The following is a 17,500-nucleotide window of genomic DNA, read 5'->3' as shown; positions in this document are numbered from 1 at the left end:
CATGCTGCCACTAGCGCGCAACAGAGTAGGGTGTCAATGACAACGACACAGCATTGAAACGAGCTACACAAGCCGGTCTCTCTTGATACCAATGTAAACGAGCATTAAGTTATCTTCAGACTGCCCGATATTTTCGTCCTTTGGACTTTCCCAACGATTCCTTTTTTTCTTTTTTTTTTTACACCACAGCGAAGACTTGAGGAAGCGTGATTAGCACGCTCGCATCCCTCCCTGTCCTACTACAACTGTGTGTGTGTGTGTAAAGAAAGAAAAAAGAATACATTGGCTTTCTCTCTATCGAGAAGATGGCCTACGCAACGCAGATCAAAGGCCTAATACGTGTAATATAATACGCGTCTGGCCGTGTATAAATCACGCACGAATGATCTGGTCGGGCCCAACTCTTCTCGTACGCTTATTTTTCCGTGTTGGGGCACTATCATAAAATCACACAAACCCCAACACGTGTGTGTCTTGGAAGGAAGATGGCCTACGCAACGCAGATCAAAGGCCTAATACGTGTAGTACACACGTCTGCCGTGTAAATCACGCACGAATGATCTGGTCGGGCCCAACTCTTCTCCACCACACCACATCCCAACTTTGTACATTTTTATATATTTTTGTGCGTTGGGGCACCTTCATAATCACAAACCCCAACAACACATATATCTCTCTCTCTTTGAAAGATTTGTTGTGGCCTACGCAACGCAGATCAAAGGCCTAATACGTGTAGTACACACGTCTGGCCGTGTAAATCACGCACGAATGATCTGGCGGGCTCAACAATATCTTTTTTTTTTATATGAATTCTTATCCACAAACTAATCGAATTCATTTTCTCTCCTCCTCTCCTCTCTCTTTGAGATATATTGGAACATTGTAATGATCCTTCCGCAGGTTCACCTACGGAAACCTTGTTACGACTTTTACTTCCTCTAAATAATCAAGTTTGGTCATCTTCCCGGCATCATCGGCAATGCCGAAACATTGCCGCGCACCAGTCCGAAGACCTCACTAAATCATTCAATCGGTAGTAGCGACGGGCGGTGTGTACAAAGGGCAGGGACGTAATCAACGCGAGCTTATGACTCGCGCTTACTGGGAATTCCTCGTTCATGGGGAATAATTGCAAGCCCCAATCCCTAGCACGAAGGAGGTTCAGCGGGTTACCCGGGCCTTTCGGCCAGGGAACACACGCTGATTCCTTCAGTGTAGCGCGCGTGCGGCCCAGAACATCTAAGGGCATCACAGACCTGTTATTGCTCAATCTCGTGCGGCTAGAAGCCGCCTGTCCCTCTAAGAAGATTTGTTTGTACGTTGGTAGTAAAAACCCCACCGGCAGAAGCCGAGAGCCTTCGAGATACCATAATTACGTCTATTTAGCAGGCTAGAGTCTCGTTCGTTATCGGAATTAACCAGACAAATCGCTCCACCAACTAAGAACGGCCATGCACCACCACCCACCGAATCAAGAAAGAGCTATCAATCTGTCAATCCTTCCGGTGTCCGGGCCTGGTGAGGTTTCCCGTGTTGAGTCAAATTAAGCCGCAGGCTCCACTCCTGGTGGTGCCCTTCCGTCAATTCCTTTAAGTTTCAGCTTTGCAACCATACTTCCCCCGGAACCCAAAAGCTTTGGTTTCCCGGAAGCTGCCCGCCGAGTCATCGTAGGAACTTCGGCGGATCGCTAGCTGGCATCGTTTATGGTTAGAACTAGGGCGGTATCTGATCGCCTTCGAACCTCTAACTTTCGTTCTTGATTAATGAAAACATTTTTGGCAAATGCTTTCGCTTCTGTCCGTCTTGCGACGATCCAAGAATTTCACCTCTAACGTCGCAATACGAATGCCCCCATCTGTCCCTATTAATCATTACCTCGGGGTTCCGAAAACCAACAAAATAGAACCGAGGTCCTATTCCATTATTCCATGCACACAGTATTCAGGCGAAGGTAGCCTGCTTTGAGCACTCTAATTTGTTCAAAGTAAACGTACCGGCCCACCTCGACACTCAGTGAAGAGCACCGCGATGGGATATTAGTTGGACCGCCCCGTGAAGAGCAAAGCCCACCGGTAGGACGTACCACATAATGCCAGTTAAACACCGCGAGCGATGAACCGACACTGTGACACACAGATTCAACTACGAGCTTTTTAACCGCAACAACTTTAATATACGCTATTGGAGCTGGAATTACCGCGGCTGCTGGCACCAGACTTGCCCTCCAATGGATCCTCGTTAAAGGATTTAAAGTGTACTCATTCCGATTACGGGGCCTCGGATGAGTCCCGTATCGTTATTTTTCGTCACTACCTCCCCGTGCCGGGAGTGGGTAATTTGCGCGCCTGCTGCCTTCCTTGGATGTGGTAGCCGTTTCTCAGGCTCCCTCTCCGGAATCGAACCCTGATTCCCCGTTACCCGTTACAACCATGGTAGGCGCAGAACCTACCATCGACAGTTGATAAGGCAGACATTTGAAAGATGCGTCGCCGGTGCTATAAGACCATGCGATCAGCACAAAGTTATTCAGAGTCACCAAAGCAAACGATGGACGAGTGTAAACACCCGCCACCGATTGGTTTTGATCTAATAAAAGCGTTCCTACCATCTCTGGTCGGAACTCTGTTTTGCATGTATTAGCTCTAGAATTACCACAGTTATCCAAGTAAATTTTAGTACGATCTAAGAAACCATAACTGATTTAATGAGCCATTCGCGGTTTCACCTTAATACGGCATGTACTGAGACATGCATGGCTTAATCTTTGAGACAAGCATATGACTACTGGCAGGATCAACCAGGGAACTATACAATATGTATATATAAAATGGACAAAATTTAAATCCTTTTCCATCGTCGCCTGTTTCATATATATATGTCAGGTCGACACACCACTTTTCTCTTTCAAATATGTACAAGTTTTGCCACATTCCGCGCTTGTAACATATCTTCTTTAACGCTCAATTTCTTTCATTTTTCTACCATACAGATATTTTACCGTACGCCCAAAAACGTACGTATTATATTTTTGTTCTATCATAAAATCACATTTTTCTACGTACGCCAGCTTCGTACGTTTCTATCTTTGCCTTCATAAAATCACAAGATAATTTTATCTTCAAGAGTCTCGCTATTAACATCTTGTAAGATAAATGTACGTCCCAGCTAAAACGTACAAATACTTCAAGTTAAGTAATAATATATCATCGCTATTGACAAATTTTTAAGATCCAAGACACAGTTCTCTCTATATGTTTTAATATTTTTTATGTACTCAAATATATTCAAAGGAAAAAGTACATGGGTGATGCCATAGTCGTGGAAGCGCGTACGCTCACGCTGATCTTCTGACCGCCGGAAGCACGAAACCTCTGATCTGGGCAAAATCGGCAAGCCGAGGAAGAACGGACAGGACACATGCTGGACTGGCGAGAAAGCGTGTTCTTCCGCTCGCGCTAGGCATTTCGATTTCTGACACCTCTTGATTTAAAAAATCAGTTTTTTGATAGTTTTCTCTCTCCACTGGGCTATTCATTTTAGCCACAGTTTTCAATTGGTACGATTTGCTTCCAAATCTTACAGATGCATTTTAAAAAATTTTTCCATCGCTCGGACAGAAGAGTCGATTGCTCAGTGAGTACGAGTATACATACAAAGTGCATACGGGTAACCAACCCCGTAGGGCTTGCCACATATGGGCCATTCGGTCAAAGACACCGACCCGTGGCCACGCTGTGTGGAGAAAAGTCCGTAACGTAAACGGCACGAAACAGTCAGGACCGAAGCCCCGAAGGAGCTCTGAGACAGCTTCTCGACCGAGATCGTAGAATTGGCCCAAAACCCGCTCTGCTCCGTCCGCCTCGCACGGACCGTGTATCTCTTATAGATACCGAACGGCCGGCAAGGACGCCGGCGCCGCCGGCCGAATAGCACGCGCGCTTATGAGTGTAAACCGCCGCGGCAACAGACCGCCCGGCCGTGCTGTTGTAACATAGCGCGTGAACGAACGAAAAAAAAATTTATAGTAAACATTAAAATAAATTACATTACCGTAAACTAGACAAAAAATTACACATTTTTTCCCAATATGAAAATTTTCACAAACTTTTCAAAGTCCCATCGCATCGAGTAAACTTTTTTAATAACGCTTCCGCACGATTCTAAATGCTTAATCCATATGTGAAATCGTTCACTGATCACGAATATCGTATTTAAAAAAATTACAAAAATTTATTTTTCAAAATAATCAAAAAAAACCGAAAAATCACAAGAGTAAAGTACCATTATTTTAAACAATATGTCGTTCTAAATGCTTAATCCCTATGTAAAAAAGTTATCTAAGCAAGAATATGTAATTGAAAAAAATTAGAAAAATTTATTTTAGCCGTAAATCGAAAATAATGGGGACACCGGAGCTGTTCGAAGCGCCGAGACGCGCCGCGTCCCCGCACGGCTGCCGTTACTCTAACGGTACCGGCCGGCGGGGCGATGAGTTACGCCGAGGCGATGGCCACTGCCAGGTCCAAAATAGACCTGGCAGAACTTGGCATCGCCTCGCTGAAGCCCAGGAGAGCGGTGACGGGGGCAATAATTTTGGAGGTCCCCGGAGCCGATGGAGCAGCCAAGGCCACTGCCCTGGCCTCTAAGATGGCTGACGCGCTGGCAGGGACCGGCGTGAAGGTCGCGCGCCCAATCAAAAAGGCCGACCTTAGGGTGCGCGGCCTGGTCGACTCGACCACGCCGGTGGAGGTCGCCGCAGCTGTCGCCCGTGTGGGAGGGTGCGACCGGGGGGATGTGAAGACCGGCGAAATCCGGTCTTCCCCCTCTGGTTTGGGCACCCTCTGGGTCCAGTGCCCTGCCGCGGCCGCACGTAAAGTCGCGGTCGCCGGCAAACTGACGGTGGGCTGGACCCAGGCGACGGTGGAGGCCCTCAGCGCCCGGCCCTTGCAGTGCTACCGCTGCTTTGGCTTAGGCCACACGAGGCAGCGGTGCACTGCGGCCGAGGATCGGTCCGGCTGCTGTTTCGGGTGCGGCAGTCAGGACCATAAGGTGGCTGGCTGCACAGAAAAGCCAAAGTGCCCGCTTTGCGCGGGTGCTGGCAAGCCGGCCGGCCACCGCCTCGGCAGCCGGGCGTGCCCTGCCAGCGCGAGACGCGGCAGAGGAAGCAGGGGGAGGAGAACCACGACGGCCAAGGCGGCAGCCGCCGTGGCAGCTCCTAAAACAAAGGATCCGGCACCCAAGGATGCCACCGTCGCGCCCGCGGGGGCGGTTGGGGCTGATAAAACCCCAGACGCCACCGCTCCCGCGGCAGCGATGGAGATTGAGGCGCCGGAGTAATGGGGCCTACTGGCCCTATTATTCAGGCCAACCTGAACCGCTCGGTCAGGGCACAAGACCTTTTTGTGCAATTCCTGGCCGAGCGGGGTGCCGGGTTGGCCGTAGCGGCGGAGCCGTACCGGGTCCCCGACCATCCACATTGGATGGGGGACTTGGACGGCTCCGTCGTTATAATATGGGCAGGCCGGCCGGGGTCCCCGGCGTGCTCCGTTATCGAGCGCGGCCGGGGATACCTGGCCGTTGACTGGGGCGGCACCGTGGTTGTGGCGATCTACGCACCTCCGAGGTGGTCCCTCGTGGAGTATGAACAGTATCTGGACGTGGTGGGGAGATGCGTCTCTCGCTGCCAGCCGCGTCCGGTGCTGGTCCTGGGGGACTTCAACGCCAAGTCTTCAGCTTGGGGTTCCCCCAGGACGGACCCGAGGGGCCGGGAGGTGCTTGATTGGGCGGCGGGACTCGGACTCTGTCTTCTAAACACGGGCTCGGTCCATACGTGCGTGCGGTATAACGGGGGGTCCATCGTTGACCTGTCATGGGCAACGCCCCCGGCCGTGCGCCGTATTACGGGGTGGAGTGTGGCGGAGGAGGTCGAGACGCTGTCCGACCACAGATACATTGTTCTCGGCCTCTCCGCCGCCCCATCGACGCCCCGACGTCGCCCCGCTGATGAGGGATCGCCTCAGCCACGGTGGGCGCTGAAGCGCCTCGACCGGGACGCTCTGATGGCGGCAGCCCACGTCGTGGCCTGGCCGGCAACACCGGCCGGGCCAGTCGACGGGACAAGGGAGGCCCATTGGTTCCGGGGCGCAATGACGTCGATTTGCGACGTCGCCATGCCCCGGGCCAGGGTCTTCCCGAGGAAGGCGGTGTACTGGTGGTCGCGCGCGATAGCGGATTTACGCACAGAGTGCATCCGCGCGCGACGCCAGTACGCCCGCGCCCGTCGACGACGACGTTCCGACGTGGAGCTGGCTATCCGGCTGTATGGGCGATACAGGGAGAAGGTGGTCGCCCTGCAGCTGGCCATCAGGCAGGCGAAGAGCCAGGCCTGGCGCGACTTTCTCGGGTCTCTGAACCGAGATCCGTGGGGGCGCCCATACAAAATGGCGATGGGACGTTTACGTCCCTGGGCGCCCCCTCTGACGGAAAGCCTGGATCCGGGGATGCTCGGACGGGTCGTGGACGCGCTATTCCCCGTCAGCGGGGAGGCGTCCCGGCCCGTCCCTCAGCTAGAGGGACATGAGTGGTCCCCGGATCTGGAGGTCGCGCCGGAGGAAATGGCCGGGGTAGTCAAATGGCTTCGGGGCAAGAATACTGCCCCGGGGCCGGACGGTATCCCCGGCCGGGTCTGGTTGCTTGCCATGAGCGTCCTGGGCGGGAGGCTCAGAAGCCTCTTCTCCGGGCTCCTGAGGTCCGGGGTGTTCCCGGACCTCTGGAGGAGAAGTCGGATGGTCCTCTTAAAGAAGGATGGGAGGCCTGCGGATTCTCCCTCCGCGTACCGGCCCATTTGCCTCCTGGACGAGGTGGGCAAGATCTTTGAAAAGATCATTGCTGCCCGCCTCGCCAGGCACCTGTCCCGCGTTGGCCCCGATCTGGCGGACTGCCAGTTCGGCTTCCGGGAGGGGCGATCGACGGTCGACGCAATCGACCGTCTAAAGTCCCTCTCGGACAATGCCGTGGCACGGGGCGGGGTGTGTTTGGCGGTGTCGATCGACATCGTCAATGCATTTAACACCCTGCCCTGGTCCGCCATTAGGGAGGCCCTGGTTGAACACCAGGTGCCTCCCTATCTGAGGCGGGTGATCGGGGCCTACCTGCGGGACAGGTGGGTGGAATACCCGGGCCGGTACGGGACGATACGGAGGGAAGTGGACTGCGGGGTCCCACAGGGGTCCGTGTTAGGACCACTCCTGTGGGACCTGGGATATAACGCAGTCCTGAGGGCCTCCCTGCCCGACGGTGCCACTGTCGTCTGCTATGCGGACGACACGTTAGTGGTCACCGTCGGGGACACCTTCGAGAGGACCATCCGACGAGCGGAGGTTGCGGTGGCAGCCGTCGTCGCGAAGATCCACGATCTGGGGCTGAAGATGGCCCCGGAGAAGGCCGAGGCCGTCTGGTTTGGACGGCCTCGGTCGCGGCCACCGGCCGGATCGTGGATCTGGGTTGGAGGAGCCTGCGTCGAGGTGAAGTCCGAGATCAAGTATCTCGGACTGATCCTCGACAGCCACTGGAGATTCGGGGCGCATTTCGGCCGCCTCGTCCCCCGAGTTGAGAGGGCGGCGGCCTCGCTCGGCCGCCTGTTGCCCAATCTCGGGGGACCGGATAACATGGTGCGTCGCCTATACCTGGGCGTGGTGCGGTCCATGGCCTTGTACGGCGCCCCGATCTGGGGGCCGTCCGCGAGGGCAAGCCGGCGCATCACTTTGTTGTTGCGCCGGCTTCAGAGGCAAATGGCCCTTCGCCTCATACGGGGTTACCGCACCGCGTCTACCGTGGCGGCGCTTGCTCTGGCGGGAGAAATTCCCTTCGAGCTGCAGGCGGCGATGCGCGCCTATGTCTATAGGCGCATATGCATCGCTGGCCGGGCTCGGGGGGACCCGCCGGAGCGGGAGGCGGTCGACGGCTTCGAACTCCAGGCCCGGGGACTAGCGCTCGCCAGATGGCATGCGGAGCTTTGTTCCCATGCCGGCGAGCGCGTCCCTGGGGCTCTCCTGCCACACTTCACCTCGTGGCGGGAGAGGCGGTTTGGCAGGCTCACCTACCGTGCGACGCAGGTGTTCACCGGGCATGGCTGCTTCGGTGTGTACCTGTGTCGCATCGGTCGGGAAGCGACGACGGTGTGCCACCACTGTGGCGCGGAGGAGGACTCGGCGCAGCATACACTGGAGGTATGCCCCGCCTTTTCAGTGCTGCGCCGAGTCCTAAGACGGGAAGTTGGTCGCGACCTCGCTCTCTCCAGCTTAGTTGGGGCCATGCTGGAGAGCCCAAGAAAATGGGCGGCAGCCATCGCCTTCTGCGAAGAGGTGATGCTGCAGAAGGAGGCTGCCGAGCGGGGTCGCCGTGAGCGGGGGGTGCGGCGTGTGCGCCCACGCCTAGAGCCCCCCTCCCCGAGCAGATGAGAATAGGCGGGCGGCGGGTGTACCAGATTACTGGTTTAATTGCCCGCCGCCCGCCAACCCCCCCCCCCCAACTGAAGCTGTCCTCCCCAAAGTGGGAGTGACGAGGCGGTGTGGGGTGCGGTCCCCCGCACCGCCGAAGCAAGATGATTCATGGGGGGAGTATAAATCTCCCCCCCGGGACGCGGCCGGCCATCGCCATTCCATCCTGGTGGCCGGCCAGGCGAGGGGGAGCCGCGGTTGTGTTCTGTAAGAGTTCCCGTGGCTCCCCCGCTACTCGCCAGCGCCCTAGGCCGCCGTGGGGGTTTTAGCGGGTCAAAACCCGCACTACCCCCGCCCCGCCCCTCGGGCGGGACGGGGGTGTCTGACCAGCAGATTTCCCCCACGTTAAACAAAAAAAAAAAAAAAAAAAAAAAAGACGCGCCGCGTACGGCCGAATATTTTCTAAGTCCCAACGTACCGATCAAGAGTAAAGTACCATTTTCCTACATTAGATTTCGTTCTAAATGCTTAATCCCTATGTAAAAACGTTAGTTAAGCAAGAATATCGTATTTTTAAAAAAATCTAATGATAGGATTTTCCAGAAAATTGAAAAAACCGAAAAATGTCAAGAGTAAAGTGCCATTTTCTGACATTAGATTTCGTTCTAAATGCTTAATCCCTATGTAGAAACGTTAGTTAAGCAAGAATATCGTATTTTTAAAAAAAATCTAATGATAGGATTTTTCAGAAAATTGAAAAAACCGTAAAATGTCAAGAGTAAAGTGCCCTTATTTTAAACAATGTATCGTTCTAAATGCTTAATCCCTATGTAAAAAAGTTATTTTAGCAGGAATATGTTATTGAAAAAAATTAGAAAAATTTATTTTAGCCGTAAATCGAAAATAATGGGGACACCGGAGCTGTTCGAAGCGCCGAGCGCGCCGCGTACGCCCGAATATTTTCAAAGTCCCAACGTACCGATCAAGAGTAAAGTACCATTTTCCTACATTAGATTTCGTTCTAAATGCTTAATCCCTATGTAAAAACGTTAGTTAAGCAAGAATATCGTATTTTTAAAAAAATCTAATGATAGGATTTTCCAGAAAATTGAAAAAACCGAAAAATGTCAAGAGTAAAGTGCCATTTTCTGACATTAGATTTCGTTCTAAATGCTTAATCCCTATGTAGAAACGTTAGTTAAGCAAGAATATCGTATTTTTAAAAAAATCTAATGATAGGATTCTTCAGAAAATTGAAAAAACCGTAAAATGTCAAGAGTAAAGTGCCCTTACTTTAAACAATGTATCGTTCTAAATGCTTAATCCCTATGTAAAAAAGTTATTTAAGCAGGAATATGTTATTGAAAAAAATTAGAAAAATTTATTTTAGCCGTAAATCGAAAATAATGGATCGAGCGAATCGGTCGATTGCGCCGAGACGCGCTATGATGCAACAGACGAGCGATTGGAACGCCCGAATATTTTCAAAGTCCCAACGTACCGATCAAGAGTGAAGTGCCATTTTCTGACATTAGATTTCGTTCTAAATGCTTAATCCCTATGTAGAAACGTTAGTTAAGCAAGAATATCGTATTTTTAAAAAAATCTAATGATAGGATTTTTCAGAAAATTGAAAAAACCGTAAAATGTCAAGAGTAAAGTGCCCTTACTTTAAACAATGTATCGTTCTAAATGCTTAATCCCTATGTAAAAAAGTTATTTTAGCAGGAATATGTTATTGAAAAAAATTAGAAAAATTTATTTTAGCCGTAAATCGAAAATAATGGGGACACCGGAGCTGTTCGAAGCGCCGAGCGCGCCGCGTACGCCCGAATATTTTCAAAGTCCCAACGTACCGATCAAGAGTAAAGTACCATTTTCCTACATTAGATTTCGTTCTAAATGCTTAATCCCTATGTAAAAACGTTAGTTAAGCAAGAATATCGTATTTTTAAAAAAATCTAATGATAGGATTTTCCAGAAAATTGAAAAAACCGAAAAATGTCAAGAGTAAAGTGCCATTTTCTGACATTAGATTTCGTTCTAAATGCTTAATCCCTATGTAGAAACGTTAGTTAAGCAAGAATATCGTATTTTTAAAAAAATCTAATGATAGGATTTTTCAGAAAATTGAAAAAACCGTAAAATGTCAAGAGTAAAGTGCCCTTATTTTAAACAATGTATCGTTCTAAATGCTTAATCCCTATGTAAAAAAGTTATTTTAGCAGGAATATGTTATTGAAAAAAATTAGAAAAATTTATTTTAGCCGTAAATCGAAAATAATGGGGACACCGGAGCTGTTCGAAGCGCCGAGCGCGCCGCGTACGCCCGAATATTTTCAAAGTCCCAACGTACCGATCAAGAGTAAAGTACCATTTTCCTACATTAGATTTCGTTCTAAATGCTTAATCCCTATGTAAAAACGTTAGTTAAGCAAGAATATCGTATTTTTAAAAAAATCTAATGATAGGATTTCCCAGAAAATTGAAAAAACCGAAAAATGTCAAGAGTAAAGTGCCATTTTCTGACATTAGATTTCGTTCTAAATGCTTAATCCCTATGTAGAAACGTTAGTTAAGCAAGAATATCGTATTTTTAAAAAAATCTAATGATAGGATTTTTCAGAAAATTGAAAAAACCGTAAAATGTCAAGAGTAAAGTGCCCTTATTTTAAACAATGTATCGTTCTAAATGCTTAATCCCTATGTAAAAAAGTTATTTAAGCAGGAATATGTTATTGAAAGAAATTAGAAAAATTTATTTTAGCCGTAAATCGAAAATAATGGATCGAGCGAATCGGTCGATTGCGCCGAGACGCGCCATGATGCAACAGACGAGCGATTGGAACGCCCGAATATTTTCAAAGTCCCAACGTACCGATCAAGAGTAAAGTACCATTTTCCTACATTAGATTTCGTTCTAAATGCTTAATCCCTATGTAAAAACGTTAGTTAAGCAAGAATATCGTATTTTTAAAAAAATCTAATGATAGGATTTTCCAGAAAATTGAAAAAACCGAAAAATGTCAAGAGTAAAGTGCCATTTTCTGACATTAGATTTCGTTCTAAATGCCTAATCCCTATGTAGAAACGTTAGATAAGCAAGAATATCGTATTTTTAAAAAAATCTAATGATAGGATTTTTCAGAAAATTGAAAAAACCGTAAAATGTCAAGAGTAAAGTGCCCTTACTTTAAACAATGTATCGTTCTAAATGCTTAATCCCTATGTAAAAAAGTTATTTAAGCAGGAATATGTTATTGAAAAAAATTAGAAAAATTTATTTTAGCCGTAAATCGAAAATAATGGATCGAGCGAATCGGTCGATTGCGCCGAGACGCGCTATGATGCAACAGACGAGCGATTGGAACGCCCGAATATTTTCAAAGTCCCAACGTACCGATCAAGAGTAAAGTGCCATTTTCTGACATTAGATTTCGTTCTAAATGCTTAATCCCTATGTAGAAACGTTAGTTAAGCAAGAATATCGTATTTTTAAAAAAATCTAATGATAGGATTTTTCAGAAAATTGAAAAAACCGTAAAATGTCAAGAGTAAAGTGCCCTTACTTTAAACAATGTATCGTTCTAAATGCTTAATCCCTATGTAAAAAAGTTATTTAAGCAGGAATATGTTATTGAAAAAAATTAGAAAAATTTATTTTAGCCGTAAATCGAAAATAATGGATCGAGCGAATCGGTCGATTGCGCCGAGACGCGCTATGATGCAACAGACGAGCGATTGGAACGCCCGAATATTTTCAAAGTCCCAACGTACCGATCAAGAGTAAAGTACCATTTTCCTACATTAGGTTTCGTTCTAAATGCTTAATCCCTATGTAAAAACGTTAGTTAAGCAAGATTATCGTATTTTTAAAAAAATCTAATGATAGGATTTTCCAGAAAATTGAAAAAACCGAAAAATGTCAAGAGTAAAGTGCCATTTTCTGACATTAGATTTCGTTCTAAATGCTTAATCCCTATGTAGAAACGTTAGTTAAGCAAGAATATCGTATTTTTAAAAAAATCTAAAGATAGGATTTTTCAGAAAATTGAAAAAACCGTAAAATGTCAAGAGTAAAGTGCCCTTACTTTAAACAATGTATCGTTCTAAATGCTTAATCCCTATGTAAAAAGTTATTTTAGCAGGAATATGTTATTGAAAAAAATTAGAAAAATTTATTTTAGCCGTAAATCGAAAATAATGGGGACACCGGAGCTGTTCGAAGCGCCGAGCGTGCCGCGTACGCCCGAATATTTTCAAAGTCCCAACGTACCGATCAAGAGTAAAGTACCATTTTCCTACATTAGATTTCGTTCTAAATGCTTAATCCCTATGTAAAAACGTTAGTTAAGCAAGAATATCGTATTTTTAAAAAAATCTAATGATAGGATTTTCCAGAAAATTGAAAAAACCGAAAAATGTCAAGAGTAAAGTGCCATTTTCTGACATTAGATTTCGTTCTAAATGCTTAATCCCTATGTAGAAACGTTAGTTAAGCAAGAATATCGTATTTTTAAAAAAATCTAATGATAGGATTTTTCAGAAAATTGAAAAAACCGTAAAATGTCAAGAGTAAAGTGCCCTTATTTTAAACAATGTATCGTTCTAAATGCTTAATCCCTATGTAAAAAAGTTATTTAAGCAGGAATATGTTATTGAAAAAAATTAGAAAAATTTATTTTAGCCGTAAATCGAAAATAATGGATCGAGCGAATCGGTCGATTGCGCCGAGACGCGCTATGATGCAACAGACGAGCGATTGGAACGCCCGAATATTTTCAAAGTCCCAACGTACCGATCAAGAGTAAAGTACCATTTTCCTACATTAGGTTTCGTTCTAAATGCTTAATCCCTATGTAAAAACGTTAGTTAAGCAAGAATATCGTATTTTTAAAAAAATCTAATGATAGGATTTTCCAGAAAATTGAAAAAACCGAAAAATGTCAAGAGTAAAGTGCCATTTTCTGACATTAGATTTCGTTCTAAATGCTTAATCCCTATGTAGAAACGTTAGTTAAGCAAGAATATCGTATTTTTAAAAAAATCTAAAGATAGGATTTTTCAGAAAATTGAAAAAACCGTAAAATGTCAAGAGTAAAGTGCCCTTATTTTAAACAATGTATCGTTCTAAATGCTTAATCCCTATGTAAAAAAGTTATTTTAGCAGGAATATGTTATTGAAAAAAATTAGAAAAATTTATTTTAGCCGTAAATCGAAAATAATGGGGACACCGGAGCTGTTCGAAGCGCCGAGCGCGCCGCGTACGCCCGAATATTTTCAAAGTCCCAACGTACCGATCAAGAGTAAAGTACCATTTTCCTACATTAGATTTCGTTCTAAATGCTTAATCCCTATGTAAAAACGTTAGTTAAGCAAGAATATCGTATTTTTAAAAAAATCTAATGATAGGATTTTCCAGAAAATTGAAAAAACCGAAAAATGTCAAGAGTAAAGTGCCATTTTCTGACATTAGATTTCGTTCTAAATGCTTAATCCCTATGTAGAAACGTTAGTTAAGCAAGAATATCGTATTTTTAAAAAAATCTAATGATAGGATTTTTCAGAAAATTGAAAAAACCGTAAAATGTCAAGAGTAAAGTGCCCTTATTTTAAACATTATATCGTTCTAAATGCTTAATCCCTATGTAAAAAAGTTATCTAAGCAAGAATATGTTATTGAATAAAATGAGAAAAATTTATTTTAGCCGTAAATCGAAAAAAAGACTGTTCGTTTCTCTGTCTCTCTCGCGCGATCGAAGTATTGATGTTTCCCGGCAAAGTATTGGGATATTAATTAAACTTTATACACGAAATTACTCGTTTTGATCCCCGCTACACAGCCGTATACTTTTTATAATTTTGTGGAATCGGGAACCTTGCAATATTTATCATAACGCGGATCGACTGTCTCTGTCTCTTTCTAGATCGGAAGAATCGATGTTTCCCGGCAAACTAATGGGATATTAATTAAACTTTATACACGAAATTACTCGTTTTGATCCCCGCTACACAGCCGTATACTTTTTATAATTTTGTGGAATCGGGAACCTTGAAATATTTAACATAACGCGGATCGTCTATCTCTGTCTCTTTCTAGATCGGAATAATCGATGTTTCCCGGCAAACTAATGGGATATTAATTAAACTTTATACACGAAATTACTCGTTTTGATCCCTGCTACACAGCCGTATACTTTTTATAATTTTGTGGAATCGGGAACCTTGAAATATTTAACATAACGCGGATCGTCTATCTCTGTCTCTTTCTAGATCGGAAGAATCGATGTTTCCCGGCAAACTAATGGGATATTAATTAAACTTTATACACGAAATTACTCGTTTTGATCCCCGCTACACAGCCGTATACTTTTTATAATTTTGTGGAATCGGGAACCTTGAAATATTTAACATAACGCGGATCGTCTATCTCTGTCTCTTTCTAGATCGGAAGAATCGATGTTTCCCGGCAAACTATTGGGAGTTTAATTAAACTTTATACATGAAATTACTCGTTTTGATCCCCGCTACACAGCCGTATACTTTTTATAATTTTATGGAATCGGTAACCTTGAAATATTTAACATAACGCGGATCGACTGTCTCTGTCTCTTTCTAGATCGGAATAATCGATGTTTCCCGGCAAACTATTGGGAGATTAATTAAACTTTATACATGAAATTACTCGTTTTGATCCCCGCTACACAGCCGTATACTTTTTATAATTTTGTGGAATCGGGAACCTTGAAATATTTAACATAACGCGGATCGTCTATCTCTGTCTCTTTCTAGATCGGAAGAATCGATGTTTCCCGGCAAACTATTGGGAGTTTAATTAAACCTTATACATGAAATTACTCGTTTTGATCCCCGCTACACAGCCGTATACTTTTTGTAATTTTATGGAATCGGTAACCTTGAAATATTTAACATAACGCGGATCGACTGTCTCTGTCTCTTTCTAGATCGGAATAATCGATGTTTCCCGGCAAACTATTGGGAGATTAATTAAACTTTATACATGAAATTACTCGTTTTGATCCCCGCTACACAGCCGTATACTTTTTATAATTTTGTGGAATCGGGAACCTTGAAATATTTAACATAACGCGGATCGTCTATCTCTGTCTCTTTCTAGATCGGAAGAATCGATGTTTCCCGGCAAACTATTGGGAGTTTAATTAAACTTTATACATGAAATTACTCGTTTTGATCCCTGCTACACAGCCGTATACTTTTTATAATTTTGTGGAATCGGGAACCTTGAAATATTTAACATAACGCGGATCGTCTATCTCTGTCTCTTTCTAGATCGGAAGAATCGATGTTTCCCGGCAAACTATTGGGAGTTTAATTAAACTTTATACATGAAATTACTCGTTTTGATCCCCGCTACACAGCCGTATACTTTTTATAATTTTATGGAATCGTGAACCTTGAAATATTTAACATAACGCGGATCGTCTATCTCTGTCTCTTTCTAGATCGGAAGAATCGATGTTCCCCGGCAAACTAATGGGATATTAATTAAACTTTATACACGAAATTACTCGTTTTGATCCCCGCTACACAGCCGTATACTTTTTATAATTTTGTGGAATCGGGAACCTTGAAATATTTAACATAACGCGGATCGTCTGTCTCTGTCTCTTTCTAGATCGGAAGAATCGATGTTTCCCGGCAAACTATTGGGAGTTTAATTAAACTTTATACATGAAATTACTCGTTTTGATCCCCGCTACACAGCCGTATACTTTTTATAATTTTGTGGAATCGGGAACCTTGAAATATTTAACATAACGCGGATCGACTGTCTCTGTCTCTTTCTAGATCGGAATAATCGATGTTTCCCGGCAAACTAATGGGATATTAATTAAACTTTATACACGAAATTACTCGTTTTGATCCCTGCTACACAGCCGTATACTTTTTATAATTTTGTGGAATCGGGAACCTTGAAATATTTAACATAACGCGGATCGTCTATCTCTGTCTCTTTCTAGATCGGAAGAATCGATGTTTCCCGGCAAACTATTGGGAGTTTAATTAAACTTTATACATGAAATTACTCGTTTTGATCCCCGCTACACAGCCGTATACTTTTTATAATTTTATGGAATCGTGAACCTTGAAATATTTAACATAACGCGGATCGTCTATCTCTGTCTCTTTCTAGATCGGAAGAATCGATGTTTCCCGGCAAACTATTGGGAGTTTAATTAAACTTTATACATGAAATTACTCGTTTTGATCCCTGCTACACAGCCGTATACTTTTTATAATTTTGTGGAATCGGGAACCTTGAAATATTTAACATAACGCGGATCGTCTATCTCTGTCTCTTTCTAGATCGGAAGAATCGATGTTTCCCGGCAAACTATTGGGAGTTTAATTAAACTTTATACATGAAATTACTCGTTTTGATCCCCGCTACACAGCCGTATACTTTTTATAATTTTATGGAATCGTGAACCTTGAAATATTTAACATAACGCGGATCGTCTATCTCTGTCTCTTTCTAGATCGGAAGAATCGATGTTCCCCGGCAAACTAATGGGATATTAATTAAACTTTATACACGAAATTACTCGTTTTGATCCCCGCTACACAGCCGTATACTTTTTATAATTTTGTGGAATCGGGAACCTTGAAATATTTAACATAACGCGGATCGTCTGTCTCTGTCTCTTTCTAGATCGGAAGAATCGATGTTTCCCGGCAAACTATTGGGAGTTTAATTAAACTTTATACATGAAATTACTCGTTTTGATCCCCGCTACACAGCCGTATACTTTTTATAATTTTGTGGAATCGGGAACCTTGAAATATTTAACATAACGCGGATCGACTGTCTCTGTCTCTTTCTAGATCGGAATAATCGATGTTTCCCGGCAAACTAATGGGATATTAATTAAACTTTATACACGAAATTACTCGTTTTGATCCCTGCTACACAGCCGTATACTTTTTATAATTTTGTGGAATCGGGAACCTTGAAATATTTAACATAACGCGGATCGTCTATCTCTGTCTCTTTCTAGATCGGAAGAATCGATGTTTC

The 17,500-nt window shown here is 44.7% G+C and overlaps 1 non-coding gene across 1 annotated transcript; it reads right to left on the bottom strand.

The window, feature by feature from the left end:
- Positions 1-883: 883 nt before the first annotated feature.
- Positions 884-2,804, bottom strand: LOC143261632 (small subunit ribosomal RNA). The gene has a single exon (XR_013035725.1). It is a non-coding gene; the product is annotated as a small subunit ribosomal RNA (ribosomal RNA).
- Between the last annotated feature and the right edge of the window lie 14,696 nt (positions 2,805-17,500).

The sequence above is a fragment of the Megalopta genalis genome, unplaced genomic scaffold, assembly GCF_051020955.1.
Source record: "Megalopta genalis isolate 19385.01 unplaced genomic scaffold, iyMegGena1_principal scaffold0057, whole genome shotgun sequence".
NCBI lineage: Eukaryota > Metazoa > Arthropoda > Insecta > Hymenoptera > Halictidae > Megalopta > Megalopta genalis.
This window is presented reverse-complemented; position numbering and strand designations above follow the sequence as displayed.